This window comes from Labeo rohita, chromosome 2 (genome assembly GCF_022985175.1).
Source record: "Labeo rohita strain BAU-BD-2019 chromosome 2, IGBB_LRoh.1.0, whole genome shotgun sequence".
Classification (NCBI taxonomy): domain Eukaryota; kingdom Metazoa; phylum Chordata; class Actinopteri; order Cypriniformes; family Cyprinidae; genus Labeo; species Labeo rohita.
In genome coordinates this window covers 39121189-39140526 of record NC_066870.1, presented here as the reverse complement: position 1 = coordinate 39140526, position 19338 = coordinate 39121189, and the positions used below count along the sequence as shown (strand labels likewise).

The following is a 19338-nucleotide window of genomic DNA, read 5'->3' as shown; positions in this document are numbered from 1 at the left end:
TCATCTGCCGTTAGCTCTCATTCATCCTAATTCTCCTCGTGGGACACACAATCCCGACACGTCATCTGCGCTTTTAATTCCTGCAATAAACAGTTGAGAATAACCAGAGGAGGATTCTTTATGAACACATGAAAAAAGACAACAAAAGAAAAAAAAACATTGTTTTTGTTGCATATCCCAACCAGACAGACTCAACCATGAGTTTTGTGCGAGTTTGTTGTAGGACTATCTGTTGCACACCGCAAAAACAAGATTATTATTATTATTTTTTACTTATGTGCAGTGTTTTCCAGTACAAATATGTAAGTATTCTTAAATCAAAATACATTTACATGAGAAGAAAAATCATGTTACATATTACATCTTGTTTTCTGAAAAAAAAAATGCATCAAAATCATGTGAGTTTATGCTTAAAACAAGAACAAATATTTAGCAGAAAAATAAAGTGAATTTGAGAAAACGATTATTAGCAGATACTTTATTCTTCTTCTTCTGAGCACACACTGACTGGTAAATCTGTCGGAAAATAAGTATGAAGTAATTTTTTCTTACGTCAATTTGTAAATGTGTCTTTTTAAGCCTCATAACAATTCAATTTTAAGATATATATCCTTTAAAAAAAATGCTACACTTTTCATGTTTGGGTCATTTTTGACTCGGGTATGTATGGAGCACAATTAGCGTCAACAATGCTTTTGTAAAGTTATACATGGAGTTATATTAGTATCAACAACTTTTCTAAAATATATTTAGCCTGTTCCACACATCTCACAAACTTCTGGACTGGATTTTGTTGATGAACATAAATATGTACAGCTGTTGACCACTGGAGCATGAAAAAAAAATTAATACAAATATTAATACAAATATTTTTATTTATAAAAATAAATAAAATAATAAAGAAAGTTTATGCAGGTAAAATGAATTTACTTAGTTTGAGTTTTTTTGGGGGGGGACATAATTTTGTTAGAAATAAATATGTAGGTTTCATAAATATGGACTGTTTTTGCGCAATCATGAGTTACAAATTTAAATAAAAAATTAATTGAACTCCACTCATTCCAATAGGGTTAATACTGATAACTCTCATATTATGTTTTTAGGAATTTATTACAGTGATATGTTCAAATCAAATTTGTATTAAATATTGAATTTTATATATATTTCATCAATTTTATTTGATACATTTTAGTTTGAATAATTCAAAATTGTGTGTGTGTGTGTGTGTGTGTGTGTGTATAAAATTATTTTTCAAAACTGGAAAAAAAAAGAAAAATAATACTATTTAATATTTATATTTATATTTCATTTTATTTATTAATTTATTTATTTTTACCAGTTTCTTATATATATGGAAACTTAACCTAACTGTAATTATAGTAAAATATAAAAATATAATTAACATGATATACAATTAATGTAAAGAAATTATATAATATATATATATATATATATATATATATATATATATATATAATAAATAATTGTATTAATTACATTTTAGTATTTTTAGCAGTTTCAAATACTGCACAGATTCCAAATTATGAGAATTAAGATGGTTTTGATATTTTTACTGGAAAATAACACAAAAATACTGAGAAAGCAGTGCAACTAAGCAGCTGCTTTAAACCCGTTTGAAAACATGAAAACATCAGCTTAATGTAAAGATTCCTGTTGTGTGTCACTGAATGTCAATGTCAAAGTCAGATTTATTTCTACAGCACGACATAGATTGAAAGTGCTTTACAACAATAAACACAGAGCTCTACAAGAATAAAAGCGCTCGTGAATTTAAACACGTTTGACTGTAAATTCAGGCCTGAAGTTTAACTGGAGCTGAGCCGTGACCGACGGAGCCGCACAACTACGGCCAGCGTCCGACTCAAATTAATGTTCAAGGCTGTAATTATGGGTAAACAGAAACGAACAGGTGCGGGGAAACGATTATTGGCACATTTTTAGCCCCGACGCTTACGAGCGCAGCGCTGAGATTTATTCTGAGTGCATCTGAACGACCCGACGCAAGGCCAAAAGTTCTGTGCACTCCAGAGGAAATGGAAAATAATGGTGAAATAAATGAATATTTCAGGACGCGGCGCTGCAGCGCTGACAAACACACACACACACACACACACAGATCAGCAACCAAACACTCCCACTTAACACACACTTTCCTCTGCGCACAAATGCACAATAATGCTTGCATAAACAAGAAAAACAGAAAAGCACCTTTTACACGCCACATCTGATCAATCACACTTCAAGCATTATGACGGAGTGTGTGTGTGTGTGTGTGTGTGTGTCACAACACATTTTACCTCCAGTGTGTGAGTGCATGTAACAATATATAATAATATATACACCGTTAAATATATATTATGCTTCAAGAAAATAGAATAAGAAAATAGTAAAATGTGATGTTAGAAAAATTAATGAACAGTTAAAAAAATACTGAAATGTAATACTGAAATGTAATTTATGAAATGTTTGTTATTTGCATGTATACATACAGACTTAAATCCTAAAATTTAATTCATAAAATTATTAAATGTGCATTTTTATATTTTATAATAATATTATATAATTAATACATGTTATATATTACTTTACATTAATTATATATTTTATTAATTATATTTTAATATTTTACTATAATTAGGGTTAGAAAAGACTCCATTTATATAAGGAACTAGTAAAAAATACTAAAATGTAATTTTAAAATATAAATAAATATAAATATAAATGTAAAAATTTCACATTTTATGTATTATTTTACATTAATTGTATATTTTATTACTTTTATTTTAATATTTTACCATAATTAGGGTTATATGAAACTAATAATTAAAAAAAAAACTAAAATGTAATTTGTAAAATTATAATATATAAATTATAATATTATATACAATATTATATTGTATTATATTATATTATATTATATTATATTATTATGTTTCCAAAATGTTCCCCATCATGATGAAGTTGCTAACTAGTTAACAGTGTGCAAACCTCTTTACACTCTACTGCTGTGTTTTGTTTTTATGCCTGTATTAACGTGTGTGTGTGTGTGTGTGTGTGTGTGTGTGTGATATATGGACACGGTGTCAGTGTGTGATTCAGTCGTCAGGCTGTTAGCGTGTGATGTATGTGGCGAACGGCCTGTTTTAAAGCCCAGCGCTTCAGCGATGACAGATATACTCCATTGTCTTCCTGCAGATTCATGCAGTAACCGTTATCTGATGATATATTCTGCCTTTTGTCCGCTTACACGAGCGAAAGGACGGCAGATTTAGTGAGTGCTGAAAGGAGAACGAGCTCATCTTCTATTCCGCGCGCGCGTCAGGAGACACTGGAGGTGACAATGGAGCCGGCGTCAGACAGACAGAGCCTTGAAAGAGCCGCTCTGACAGCACTTCAACAGCTCAGGAGCTACAGTGAGCACAGACGCCTGTTAGAAACACCACAACCACTGTAACCCGCGCAGACACTGCAGCTGCACCGCTGTCCACATGCGCTTCATTACAGTCAGTGCAAATACACACAGAACTCAATTCAAACACATTATAATGGCACCAAAACTGACTAAAATAAAAAACAAATGATTTTTATTTTATTTTATTTTATTTTATTTTATTTTATTTTATTATTTTATTTTATTTTATTTTATTTTATTTTATTTTATTTTATTTTATTTTATTTTATTTTATTTTATTTTATTTTATTTTATTTTATACACATGGTATATCAAAAAACCGAAAACCTTTACAACTTGTCAGCAGCAAATACATTAATGCCACTAGATAAAGATAAAATACATCCTGAAGATTAAATACATCCTAAATAAACTGAAAAAAACAGTGAAACAAACAAAACTAATAACTATAAATAAATAAATAATTAAATAAATATTTTTTTTTACCAGTTAAATTAACAACAACAAAATTACTACAATTTTAACTAACAAAAAATGTAAATAAAACAAAAACTCAATAGTACATACCACTGTATAATACTGTACATAATAACACTGGAAAAGACAAAGATAATAATAATAATAATAATAATAAAAATAAAATACTGAAATGTAATTTATAAATTTATTCATTGTATTATAAATGTGTATTAAATTGTTTATATTTTATAACAATATTACATAATTAATACAAATTTAATATATTGCTTTACATTAATTACATATTTTATTATTTATTCAAAAAAAGAAAATAGTAGAACAAACAAACAAATAACTAAAATAAATAAATAATAAATAATGTTTTAAAAATATAAAAAGGACTGGATTCTTACAGTTAACTATAACTATTAAAATATTTTTGTTACTTAAAAAAACAGTTGTAACTTTTGTAACTTACACTATTATTAAATTATTAAATATTAAATTAATAATATTAACTGTAGACAGATTAAAACTGACATTAGAGGCATTAAATTAATAAAATCTTAACTAAACTTAAAATGAAAAGATAAAGTTTATATTAATTGTATTATTTTTATATTGTATTTAATTTCATTTTAATTATATTTTAAAATTTTTACTATAATTTGGGTATAAGGAACTAGTATTAAAAAAAACTATTTTTAATATTTTATATGTTATATAATTAATACACATTTTATTTATTAGTTTTAATAATTGTATTGTTTTTAATATTGTATTTAATTTGACTTTTTTATTATATTTTACTGTAATTAGGGTTTGGCAAGTTTCCATAAATACTGTGAAATGTAATTTAAAATGTAAAATAATCTTGTTTTTTTTTTCAAATAAAACACACAAGTGATGTTAATGCAGATGAAAATATCGGAATATAAAATATCTGCATGAAAAAAAAATAAATAATAAAAACTAAAATAAATAAAATAAAATAAAAATATGGTCAGACAAGCCTAATATTAATCAGTAGTGTTTTAACATACAATAATATACAGAAAAAAAATATCATATTGATGTCAAGAGACACAAGAAGCAATGACATCTGATGACACCAAACCTGAAAAAACACATAAAAGCATCACAATTAAAGCAAATATCTACTTCAGTGTGGATCTGTTCCTCACACAAAACTTCAGAAGAATTGGAATAAAGTCAAGAGTCCTGTGAAACACTAGTGAGTTAATTCAGCCGTGCTTTTTGTGCATTTTAGTGCATGAATGCGTCGTCTGAAATACAGACAGTTTTAGGAGTTTGGACTGACACGGGTTACTCTTCTGTGAACTAATCGTTTAACATGAGTCTGAGAGAGATCACAGGTTTGAGTCAAATGAGTAATAATTAGTTAGTAGTTAGCAGATGTTTCCATCATGAAGACGTTCTCCATCAGCGTCACCTGAAATCTGGCGTGTTTGGAGCGTCTGGAGCGGCCGGCGTGGGCGGAAAAACCCTCGTCTCAGAGAAACTCGCGATTCTTCACGCAGAACGACGAGGCGCTCGGGACAGAAAACGGGTTACGGCGGCTTAATGTGTGGAGTCGTACATCAAAAAGACAAATGCAAATCAAACCCGCGGCGTCAACCTCCGCCACGCGCCGCGCCGCCTCTCCAGAACACTTCACACGCCGCCGTCTCTCAGATCCGCTCAAACGCGCTTCTGCCCCGCGTGAGACGCCGCTTAATGTCGCCCGCCGATCGTCTGCGTTTGCGCTTCTCAAACGCCTGTTTGTTTCTAGAAATGAGCGGGAATCTCAGACTCCGGGGGCCCGGGGCCGACTGGATTCAATCGGTGTTTGCGCTCGATTGTTCTGCGCATCCGAACACACGCAACGCTTTCATATTCTCAAACTCACTTCAATAATACACATCCTGCATTTGGGTCACTCCATGACATTACAGCAGATCATCAACTTAATGTTTAATTAGATGCACAACCTTTGAAATGTTTTCTAATTCTTCTTTGAAGGCATTTAGTAAAAAAAAAAAAAAAGAATATTCTATATAATATAATATAATATAATATAATATAATATTCAAAAACATTCAAAAAAAGGCAAAAACAAAATTACTAAAACGAACAAATTAACTGAAAACGGAAAATATACGAATAAAACCTATTACAAAAACACTGGAAAAGAGTTATTTAAAAATAAAATAGAATTAACTAAATGTAAAACAAATAAATAAATAAATAAAATCATAACATTTAATCCTGTTTGCAATGAAAAATGCCTGAAAAACTTCCTGAATATTCCTGCGACAGTTCAGCCAAAAACAAATATTCAGCCATTAATAAAATAAAAAAACAAAAATAAAATAAAATAAAATAAAATAAAATAAAATAAAATAAAATAAAATAAAATAAAATAAAATATAGGGCTGTCACAATTCATCCATTCTAGTCGACTATTCAATTTGAAAAAAAATCCTCGATTTCATTTTGCCCGCGTCGAGTAACAGGCAAAATACCAGAACTTTTTTTCTTCCCATTTTAATTTTTTCTGTACTCTGTTTTAATTGTTAAATAAAATTTTATTAATCAAAAAGCCAGTGTAATTAATTGTCTTTTACAGTTTTATTTTTATCAAATTTTGTGTTTTCCATTACATTTCTGAATTCCATTTTAATGGTTCCATTAAATGTAATAATCAAAAGTGGCTCCAATTAATTACTTATATGTATATATAATATGAAAATATAAAAATACATTTTTCTCCTAAAGCGTTTATTTAGATTTTTTTAATTCGATATAAAAATTTTAATTAATGACTGCCCTAATATAATATGATATAATATAATATAATATAATATAATATAATATAATATAAAATATAATATAATATAATACACATAATGCAGTCAGTGAAACCTACAAGCCTTTGGTTTGTGTATTTGACACAATATTTTAATTTAATTTAATTTAATTATTTTATTTCAAATTCTAAATATGTTTCTTGTTTTTAACTAATAATATTTTTTACATTTATTAATATTTTATTTTATGAGAAACATTTAAATACATAAAGGCAAATTTAAAAATAAATGTAAAAAATATTATTAATTAAAAACAAGAAACATATTTAGAATTTGAAATAAAATAAAATAAAATTAATAAAATAAAATTAAATTAAATTAAATTTTACTTTAATTTAATTACATTTAATTTAATTAAATTAAGAGTCTTAAATAAAGTGTTATGGTTATCTAAAAAAACACAGTTGAACAGGTCTAATATCATCAACAGTGATTTAACATCTATAGACACATGTGAGTTCATACTGATGTCAAAAGACCAGAGACATCCGAAATGACTGACATCAAACTTGATATAACACAGACAAAGGCACCAGATTAAGTAAATGTTAAAGTAAATATGAAGTAAATATTAACTTTAGTTTGTATCTGATCCTCAGACTGAACTACAACAGCTGAATTTGTCCTGAAAACACAGTTTAATGAGATGCAGGACCTTTGACATCATTAACAAATGATCTGAGAAGTGTTTTCTCCAATCTTGAAGATCTATTTATTTCACCCAAAAATGAATATTTTGCCATCGTTTCCTCATTATCATAACAATCCCGCATGACCGTCTTTCTTCTTTTAAACACAAAAGGAGATATTTTGGGATGCAATGATGTTCGCTTCCCAAAGTTCTTAAAAGAAAATAAAAAAACTTGTGTTCGACAGAAGAAAGTCAGTCACGCAGCTCTGTCATGACATGATGATGATGATGATGATGATGATGATGAGTAAATGATGATTTCTGACTGAAACATCCTCTTTCAATAGTTCACACAACCTGAAATAAAAGCAGCACATTTGAAGATTTTCAGATCATTTCAATTTTAAATTTAGATCTGTTCCTCACACAAAATATGACGGATGAATTTGTGTCAAAACGCCGCCTAATTACACACGGGACCTTTGACATCATTAAAACATGATCTCTCTCACAATGAAGAAAGTGATTAAATAAAATGCAGCTAATAATAATACAGTCACAATAGTCAAATAAATCAACTTCAGAGGATATTTCACCCAAAAATCATCATTCTGTCATAAATTACTCATTACAAACCCATACGACTGTCTTCTGTTCAACACACAAAAAGATATTTTGGGCTCCAATGTTGTTTTCTTCCCAAAGTGACTCAACAGAAGAAAGTCATACAGGTTTTAAAGTAATTAATGACCGAATGATCATTTTTAGCTGAAATACGCTTTTGAAATGGTTGATTTTACAATTCTAATTTTACACCATGATGTAATGAGCTGTACTTTATTAAGCGTTATTTTATCAGCTGTCTTTAACTGCTGTTATTGTCACATCACATGACCTCTGTCTTCACTCTCATTGGTAGTGCCACTGCTCATTTGCATAAAGTTCAGCTCAGCCAATCATGTCGACTCAAATCACCTCATTAAAGAGCGTCAAAACAACATTTACTGTTTGAATGTCCTGACTGACATTTAAAATAGGGCTGAGTTTTTAGATTTTGAGTTTTTATTTTAATTTTGCTACTGTGTTATGTTTTTATTTTGTTTTTAGCTAATTTTACTAATTTTGTTGTGCATTTTTGTTTTAAAAATTTATAAAATCATTTGTTTTTAATATTTTAAATATGTTTATACAGTCGTTATACATTTTCATTTTAGTATTAGTTATCTTAATATATATATATTTTTGTTTTAGTAATTATATAATTATAATTATAATTAAATATTTTCAATTTTATGTTTTTTTTTTGTTCGTTTGTTTCCATTTTGATTTTAGTTACATTTTTAGTATTTTTTGCTATTTTAATTTTTAGATTTTGATTTAATTTTTGTTAATTTTAATTATTTTGTTGTGCATTTTTGTTTTATAATATTTTTAAATATGTTTATACAGTCGTTATACATTTTCATTTTAGTATTAGTTATCTTAATATATATATATTTTTGTTTTAGTAATTATATAATTATAATTATAATTAAATATTTTCAATTTTATGTTTTTTTTTGTTCGTTTGTTTCCATTTTGATTTTAGTTACATTTTTAGTATTTTTTGCTATTTTAATTTTTAGATTTTGATTTAATTTTTGTTAATTTTAATTATTTTGTTGTGCATTTTTGTTTTTAAATATTTTAAAATGTTTTTTAAATGTTTATACAGTTGTTAAACATTTTTATTTTAGTTTTAGTTGTTTTAGTATATCAAGTTAACACACTTCAGCATTTTATTTTGTTAATTTTAGTAATTCTGTTATGCCTTTTTGTTTTGAAATATTTTGAAATAATTCATTTTATTTTTGTTTATACAGTTGTTAAACATTTTTATGTCAGTTTTAGTTTAGTATATCAAGTTAACAAACTTTAGCATCAAGACACTATTAGTTTTAATTGATATTTTGAATTTTGTTATTTTTAAATTTTGTTTCCATTTTAGTTAAAGCTTTAGCTTTTTTTAAATTTTATTTTAGATTTTGATTTACTTTTAGTAATATTTTAAAATAATTTGTTTTTTTAATTTTTGTAAAATACATTTATACAGTTCTTAAATATTTTTATTTCAGTTTTAGTTATTTTAGTATATCAAGGTAACACACTTTAGCATCGAGACACTATTAGTTTTAATAAATATTTTACATTTTATGTTTTTATTTTTAATGTTTGTTTCCATTTTGATTTTAGTTTATTTTTTAACAATTTTGTTTTTAAATATTTGATTAATATAATAAATAATGTTTTTTTTTGTTTTGTTTTTTTTAAATGTTTATACAGTTGTTATACATTTTTATTGCAGTTTTAGTTGTGTTAGTATATCAAGTTAACACACTTTAGCATAATTGAGATGCTATTCGTTTTAATTAATATTTTGAATTTTGAATTTTGTGTTTTTTATTTTTACATTTTGTTTCCATTTTGTTTTAGTTAAAGTTTTGGTATTTTTTGCTATTTTTATTTTTAGATTTGGATTTAATTTTAGTTTATGTTAGTAATTTTGTTGCGCAATTCTGTTTTTAAATATTTAAAAATATATTACATTTTTTCGAAAACATGTTTATATATTTTTGAAACATTTTTATTTCAGTTTTAGTTATTTTAGTATCAAGTCAACAAATCATATTTTAATCGTGATCACAGGTTTTGCTTCTCTTGATACATTGCGCATAATCGTATGCAGTATTTGTCTACTGGTTATTGATACATTTTAATTTGGTGTTTGCATTATGTTGCATTGATATCAAGCCTCCACAAGTGTTTACGGTTGCGGTTGCCAGATTTCAAAATTTTAAATCCCCCAATCAGAGCTTTTCTCTTAATTGATACATTTTATCATTTTTAAATGATACAAGTGATACATAATATAATTTTTGAGCAAAATAATCACGATTAACCAATCGAGATTAATTCAACAAATGAAACATCATCAGAAAAACACAAAAACCCTTTATTTTCTGCCAGTGGAACGGTCACATATGTTGTGAGCGTCTGTGATTTCGCTTTAATTGTGGACAGACGATGAGTTTAGTCTGTAGCGCTGATTAAACGAGTTAAAGTCATTGTTCATTCTGCTAGTAAAGCGTCTGATATCTGCTCTGAAGAGCCAAATCGCTTTGTATCAAACTCAATTAGAGCATTTATCAATATGTAGAGCAGCTTCTCCAGCCAAATAAAGGATGTGTTTGTTGTAGAGCGGGAATGATGGATGAAATACGCTTTCGGTGAGGTCTGATAACGCCATTATCTCACAGAAAGAGTCGAAACGCTCAGACGTGCTTAATTAATATTCCCGGCAGCTCCGCGTATCGGTGTTATCCGTTAGAGCCGCTATTGATTGATTGATCGAACTCGGTCTCGGACCCCGAAAGGGCCGCGGGTTTAATTCCTCCCGGTCCGCGTCCCGATACAATTATTTATCCGTAAACAGCCGATCGCACCTTTGCGCAGGAGCCTCAAACTCAATCTGGGGCCGTGTTTTTGCAGACGGAGCCCCTTTTGTCCTTGAAATGAAATGCTAATGCACGATTTGAGCGTTTAGCAGCAGGCAGTGGAACGCGGCGACCGGACGACACCTGAAAATCAAAACAAACGCGGAGAGAAGAATCATCCCGCATTCAAATGAATCTGCGCTTGTGTCAGAAAGAGGCCCGTTCTATTAAAGGCCATTAAGAATCATCACGACGCTCTGCCTCCAGATAAACCCATCCATTACCGTCTGCAAAACATCTCGCCTTAACTACAACACGAGCGAAGACGTGCGGCCGCGTTTACCCTCACACCACACCTGCGGATTACTGATCCCAGCCAAAAAACACAATCAATGATTCGCTCTTCAGAAACACTCATATTTGACCTTTATTGCCACAATAACTAGTGCAGACCAGTATAATACACTGATCATGTATTTTTGTTACTGTAGGGCCACACATAATGTCTTATTTTATCTGATTTCATTTTAATTTTAGTTCAAGTTTTAGTTTTATTTATTTATTTATTTATTTATTTTAAATATATCTAAATATTTTTTAACAGTTTTATTTTGGCATCATTGTAGTTTTTATTAATAATTATTATTTTAATTAGTTTTTAGATTTTATTTCCAGTTTAATTTACTATTATAGTTTTTATTATTAATATTGCAAATTATTTTTATTTTTTTAGATTCTGTTTTCATTTTAATATTACTTTTGCATTTTTATATGTATAATTTTGTTAATTTTTTTAGATTTTGATTTTAGTTCATTTTAGACACTAAAATTAGTGTTAAAATTGTTATTAATAATTACTATTTTAATACATTTTTATTTATTAGATTTTCTTTCCAGTTTAATTTTATTATTGTAGTTTTTATTAATATTGTAATTTTATTTTATGTTTCCATTTTAATTTTACCATTATAGTTTTTATTAATATTGTAAATTATTTTTATTTTTTAGATTGTGTTTTTATTTTAATTTTACTTATGTATTTTATATGTATAATTTTGATTTGTTTTTTTTATTTTACACATTTTTATTTTAGTTTTAGTTATTTTAGTATATCAAGTGACTTTAGCATCATCGAGACAATATTAGCTTTAATTAATATTTTGAATTTTATGTTTTTATTTTTAAACTTTGTTTCCCTTTTGATTTTAGTTAAAGTTTTAGCATTTTTGCTATTTTTATTCATTTAGATTTATATATATATATATATATATATATAATAGATAAATAGTTTTTAATATCTAAATAGTTTATTAACGTTTAACTATTTTTATTTTTAGATTTTGATTTAATTTTAGTTAATTTTTAAATATTTTAAAATAACTTGTTTTTTATTTTTTAAATATGTTTATACAGTTGTTACACATTTTTATTTCAGTTTTAGTTATTTTAGCATATCAAGTTAACACTTTAGCATCATTGTGGTACTACTAGTTTTGATTATTATTATTATTAGAATTTTTTGTTGTTATTTTCTATTTTGATTTTAGGTAAAGTTTTGGTATTTTTGCAATTTTTATTAGTTTTTTTTTTTTTAAATTTATTTATTTTTTAAATACAAACCATTTTATTTTGGCATCATTGAGATACTACTGTAGTTTTTATTAATAATATTTTATTAGTTATTATTTTTAAATTTGATGTTTCCATTTTAGTTTCACTATTATAGTTGTTATTAATATTGTGAATTAGGTTTTATTTTTTTTTATTTTGTTTTCATTTCAATTTTACTATTATATTTTTTATTAATATGTTTACTTTAAGTTAAAATTAAAATGTTTTAACTAGCTAATATATATTTATTTATTAATTTTTTTTTTTTTTTTTTTTTTGAGTAACAACATGTCTTGTCATAGTTTACACTGATCTGAGCACTTCAGATGAAGACGTCGGTCAGATGCACAGCTGTAAATGTGTGACGGATCCCAAACGCAGAGACCTGTCGTGTGCGTTTGACTTTAGCGGCTCTCAGCAGACGCTCGAGTAAAGACAGTGAAGCAATTATCCGAAGCAACGCGACCCTTCGAGCGCCTCTCCACGGCGGCATCAGGTAAACTGTGAGGCTAACTAGGCAAGACAAGCCAAGTAATTGACAAGGGCCGCGCGTGTCAGCGCAGGAACCGCTTTAAAGAGATTTCATTTACTCCGACAGCAAAGCAGACGCACGGAGAGACTCGGACGCATTTGTCCCCGTCAGCCGAGCTCATAAACGCCGCGCACGTCGTCGCGTGTGTTTTTAAAGCGGGAACACACAATGCTCTTCAGAAGCGCACACTCACACAAATCTATCCATCTTTTTAGCAGCGCCAGCCAGGGGCGAGAATCAATACGACCGCCCCTCGATAGAGGAGCCAATTTCTCCTAAAGATTTTCCAGTCAGACTTAAAAGGCCTTTTGTTATTGCAGTAGGAACAAAAGTAAACTTTCAGCATTAGACCACGCTGGGGAAAGTTCTCAAGAGAACACAATGCTGGAGAGACCGCCAACAAATCTCACACACACACACACACACACACTTGATCTCAATGAGGAAGCAGCACATAATCAAGTTATTAATGATGACAACAGGACAACCAGAACCTTCCACATAACAATTTGCACTCATTTGAGAAAAAGACAATGCATTAGGATAAATTTGGAAATTAGGATTCACTCAGAAATTTGTGAGTAAATTTCCAATCTCAACACAATTCATAACCATCATGCATTTTTGCAAATTAGTGGCCAGTTCATATTAATTTATATAATCTAATTTATTAGTATATATTTTCAGGGATTTTCTAAAATTTTTTTTTTTTGCCCCTAAAAATATATACGTACATTTTTAAGTCTTACAAATGTACAAAATACCACTTCATTTAAAAAAAACAAAAACAAAAAAACCCAACAACAACAAAACAATCCTGTGAGATTGGGGTGTAATTAAAATAAATAATAAATGAATAATAAAAAAAAATGATCAAACATGAAATTAAATAATTAAATAGAAGTTCTAATTGTTCTAATGTTAATGAATTTGGAGTTGAATGCTAATGAACACAAATTTATCAGCCTTCTAAACATAAAATAAGTAGATTCTATTTTAATATGTTATTAATATATTACTTTCTGTAAAACTGCTTTGCAATGATTTGTATTGTGAAAACGGCTATAAAAATAAACTTAAATTGAAAAAAAAATATTACTGTCATACAGAGTATGTGATTTCTGTGCATGTGTGTGCAGATGCTCCTACATTTGTTCATATATTTAAAATAATTTCTACTATGAATCTTACTGATGCACAACTTTCCTGTGTAGCTCAAAACGTAAAGTACAGGATTTGATTCTCAGGAAATGCATGAACTAATCAAATGTTCACATTGGAGGCAATGCTAAAAACATCTACCAAATGCATTTTAAAAAATGTATACAAATCAATATTTGTTCCTGAAACATTCATGCACAGATTTCATGCTCAAACGCATGCACACTTACTGAATGACCCGATATTTACTTCATATATGAATCATTTGTATTAAATGAGGCGTCACTGAATGCAGGTTTTTATCACCGTTTCTGTCAAAATGTTTCAAAACAACTCTGATGCCAATATAATCAATGAATCTTTTCAAGCTAAAAGCATCTCAAATTTATTACATCAAACATACTATATATAAACATACGACTGCTATTGTCATGCAGCTGATTGGTTCATGTTAGTGAGATGATGTGCATCAAAAACCTGTGTGATTGGATAACAAATGCTTCAGATGCAACTTCTGGAAAGAGTTTTATCCCTAAAGTACTGTCTAGCTGCATAAACACACACACACACACACACAGTTATATTCTAACATGAAAAATGAGAGTCATTCTGCAGTCATATTGTTTTCTTCCACAATTATATATCAGCATAATCAGTGGTTTAATAATCATTTCAGAGCCGTATTCCTTTCATCAACGATCCTCTGCTGTATGATTCCATCTATACGCCTCGTCTCAGTGTGTGTGTGTGTGTGTGTGTGTGTGTGTGTGTGTAACGATTCGCTCTAAATCAATACAGCCATAAACAAAACTAGAAGGGAAAATAATGAAATGGATGAGTCGACCCGGCTGAAGGTCAAAAGCGTCCAATTACAGCAAATTAATGTCCCTGTTATGAATATAATTAAAACAGCAGCTTCGAACAACGTACATGAGCTCTAGTTAACCTAGTCAGCTCCCTACCTAGACGACACACAGACTCCTGATGTGAAGGCAGACAGCAGGATCGTTCCTGACAGCACCACATGCATCTCTAATGGAGAAATCAATCCCAGGATTCAAGTCGAGGCAAATCTGTGTAGCGTTTTGCACAAAACACATGGTTACAAAGCAGCGGTTTGTTCAGGTCAAGTCAAACACTGGCCGGTTTTCTCTGGTTAAGAGATTCAAACTATTTTTAGTATTATTATTAATGTTATTTTGATTCAAAAGACTCAAATGTCATCTGGTTTTGTTCTGTAAAGAGATTCAAACTTTGGTCGGTTTTGTTGATTCAAGAGATTTGAATGTGGGTTGGTTTTGTTCAATCAAGAGATTCACACATTGGCCAGTTTTGTTTCTTTAAGAGACTGAAACATCAGTTAAGAGATCAAATGTTGGTTGGTTTTGTTCATTTATGAGACTCAATTTTCAAATGCCGGATGGTTTTGTTCAAGAGATTCAAACATTAAGAGATTCAAAATGCCGTTTGGTTGTGTTTAACAAAGAGATTCAAACTCTGGTCGGTTCTGTTTGTTCAAGTGATTCAAACATTGTCTGGTTTTGTTTGGTTACAAGATTTTTTTTTATTTTGGTCATAAGATTCAAATGCCGGTGGGTTTTGTTTGGTCAAGAGATTTAAACACTGTCTGGTTTTGTTCAGTTTAAAGATTCTGACTTTGGTTAGTTTTGTTCATTTAAGAGATTCAAATGCCAGTGGGTTTTGTTCATTTAAGAAATTCATACATTGGCCAGTTTTGTTTCTTTAAGAGACTCAAACTGGTTGGCTTTGTTCTTTAAAGAGATTCAAACGTTGTTTGGTTTTGTTTGTTCAAGAGATTCAGACATTAAGAGATTCAAACATTTGTTGGTTTTGTTCAGTCAAGAGATTCAAAGGTTGTTTGGTTTTGTTCAAAAAGAGATTCTAACATTGGCTGGTTTTGTTTGGTCAATTTAAACGTTTTGTTTTTGTTGTTGTTGTTGTTGTTGTTGTTTGCTCAAAAGATTCAAATGCCGGTGGGTTTTGCTCTGTAAAGAGATTTAAACACTGGCCAGTTTTTTGTTTAGTTAAGAGATTCAAACATTGATTTGTTCTGTCAAGAGATTCAAATGTCAGGAGAATCAAATGTTGGTCATTATTGTTCATTCAAAAGATTCAAATGTTGGTTGGTTTTGTTCAGTTTTGTTCAATTAAGTGATTAACATATTGGTCGGTTTTGTTCAGTCAAGGTTAAGGTTTTTTTTTTTTGGTCAAAAGATTCAAATACCAGTGGGTTTTTTTCAGTCAAGAGAATCAAATGTCATTGGTTTTGTTCTGTCAAGAGATTCAAACACTGGCCAGTTTTTTATTTAGGATTCAAACTTTGGTTGATTTTGTTTGGTCAAGCGATTTAAACGTCGTCTGGTTTTGTTCTGTAAAGAGATTCAAAACTGGCCAGTGTTGTTCAGTTAAAAAATTCAAACTTTGGTTGGCTTTGTTCAATCAAGAGATTCATACACTGGTCAGTTATGTTTAGTTAAGAGATTCAAATGTCGTTTGGTTTTGTTCCGTCAAGAGATTCAAATGTTGGTCTGTTTTGTTTGACCAAGAGATTAAAATTGATTCAAATTGATTGACTCTGATTAAGAGATTCAAATGTCGATCAGTTTTGTTCAGTTATGAGATTTCAAACGCCAGCTGGTTTTGTTCATTTAAGAGATTCATTGTCAGTCCTGTTGCAGGTGAAAAGTCTGACGCTTAAGCACACACCGTGAGATAGCGGTTAGTTTTGATGTAAACGAGTAAATAAGATTCACTGCAACCAGCTCAATGAAAACAAACACAGAACGGCAGAGAACATCATAACCTCATGATGCATTCAAAACCGAAACACATCTCTAAAATAGAGAATTGTAAACAGAGCGATACGTGTGCACGCGCCGTGTATTTTTATGAGTACGGCGTCATTATCTTTGCGCCGCGCTCACGTCAGACTCCACTGGAATCAACTGTCGAGTCGAGTCTTGACGTGACGGGTTTCTGTCTATGTAGAGCGCTCACTTATGAGGCTCCATTGAGCGGCCTATGTAGGCAGCAGACAGCGAGACAGCGAGACAGCTCACTTCTGTCTCTCTCTGCCAATTCAGCAATTACCGGTCTTCATCGTCCGCCAGGACAGAGCGCCGCTCGATCCGTTCGGATAGCGGCTAACAAACGCCTCGTCTTTCTCCCGCGTGTCCCTAAAGACGCCGCCACCAGCCAATCTCAGGTAATTTAAAGCGCTGCCAGCCTGTCTCTCTGCCACCTCTGCGCGAGCGGCCCTCAGGGGCCCGTGACTCTCTTCTCTCTTTCTCTTATTTCACCGCTCTATTGGCAGCTCCCGGCGAGCAGCTCTCGCGCTAAATTGCATGTATATATACTGTCCGTTCGGGCACTTTGAAGTGGAGAGGATTTAACCAATCAATCGCTATATCATCATCAATCAAGCCGTCGCTCTCGCCGCGATCGATCGGACGGTGAAATGGAGCAGTCGGCCCACAGATTTGGACGGATAATCTGGCCCGCTGGCTGAGACGAGCATTTCTCCATTCAGCTGATACGTGTCAAAGGAGAGAAAGAGAGAGAGAGACGATGGACATTATCTGCTAAAACACAAAATAAAACTCAGCTCGAGTGAATGAATCCAGGTCACTGGCTGCTAAAATAGGACATGTAGAAGCCCGATGACTTTAGACTTAGACTTTTAGAATTACACACAGACGGTTATTTTGAAGCTGATTTGCAAACACTACAGATTCTTATTGAGAACTTAAAGATGCACAATATGCAAAACATGCATACTCCAAATGCAGAAACTTCAAAAACACATCTATATGTACAATTCACTCCAGTTTCCAGCTAAAATGAACACTAGTGGCAGTAAAACTCCAGCAACTTTTACTCGCTTTACACAAATTATGATTACAGAGCCAGATTATCCAATAATAAAACTTGTTTTCACATGGTTTCTTGCACAATACTATGTTGCAAGCGCAGAACAATTGTACCATAGTGCGTGATTTGTAAACAAAAACATTTTGACATTAGCATCGCATAATCAGCTCCATATATGTGGCTTTTCTGACATGGTAAACTTGCTCGGTAGCGCACCCGGTACAGCACTGAACGTGTGATGCCATCAAATATAAACAAGATAAAATTCCATGGTTGCTTCAGCATATGTGTTTTTATCTCATGTTTGATTCGCTAACAATATCAGTTAGGTTTAGTGTAGGTGCTACGTTATTTTTAGTGCCAAACACCAGACATTTATTTACCAAACAACACAAAAAGTAGTCAGATGCTATTTTTTTCTAGCCAAAATATACGTTTCAAACAACAAGGCACAATTTATTATATTTTTAAAATTAAAAATCTATTTCGTTTCAACCTTCATATACCAAAATATTTTTCAAAATGTATTTCAGCGGCAAGAAAATATAATCTAGTCTTACAGTAGCCTACATTTAGGCTAAATGCAAATATGGATGGAATAGCTTACATCAAAATTACATTGATAATGATTCAATAATGTTTATTTTTTTGGTAATATTGTATTTTTTGGAACAATGTATGTTCCTAGCTGATTTTTATTCAGGTGTGTTAAATGTTCACACGTATTAAAGACAACAAATGAAATGTTCTTCAAATGTGACATATATGAATGTATTATTATTATTATTATTTTTATTTTTATTTATTTTTATTTTGCATTTAAAAATATATGGAGGGCAAAATATATTGTTAAATGCATTTAATTTTTTAATATATTTAAATATTAAATATTATTTAATATTTTAATATTAAATATTTTAATATATTTTTAAAATATATTTTCAAAATATACAGGTGGAAAAAAACATACGTATTTTTATTATTATTTTATTTTATTTTATTTTTTTGCTGTATGAGGTAACTCAAACCATTTGAGGAAATTGCCTTAAATTGAACGAATAAATATTGTATTTTAAACTTAAATTTTTTTATAATATTTGTGTATGTGCAATTTAACCTAAATTGCATAAAACAGTTAAAATCATAAACATTAACTGCAAAAACTTTCAAAATAACACTCTAATAACAGTCTGAAGCAAGGCATGCTGTAAAAATGAAATCTGTTGTAACTCATTCATAATATAATCCATTGTTGAGTAAACATAACTTCTATTAAT

The 19338-nt window shown here is 30.0% G+C and overlaps 1 protein-coding gene across 2 annotated transcripts in view; it reads right to left on the bottom strand.

The window, feature by feature from the left end:
- The window catches only part of LOC127173883 (receptor-type tyrosine-protein phosphatase mu), a 228799-nt gene that overhangs the window by 151589 nt on the left and 57872 nt on the right, over positions 1–19338 (bottom strand). The window lies entirely within an intron of this gene.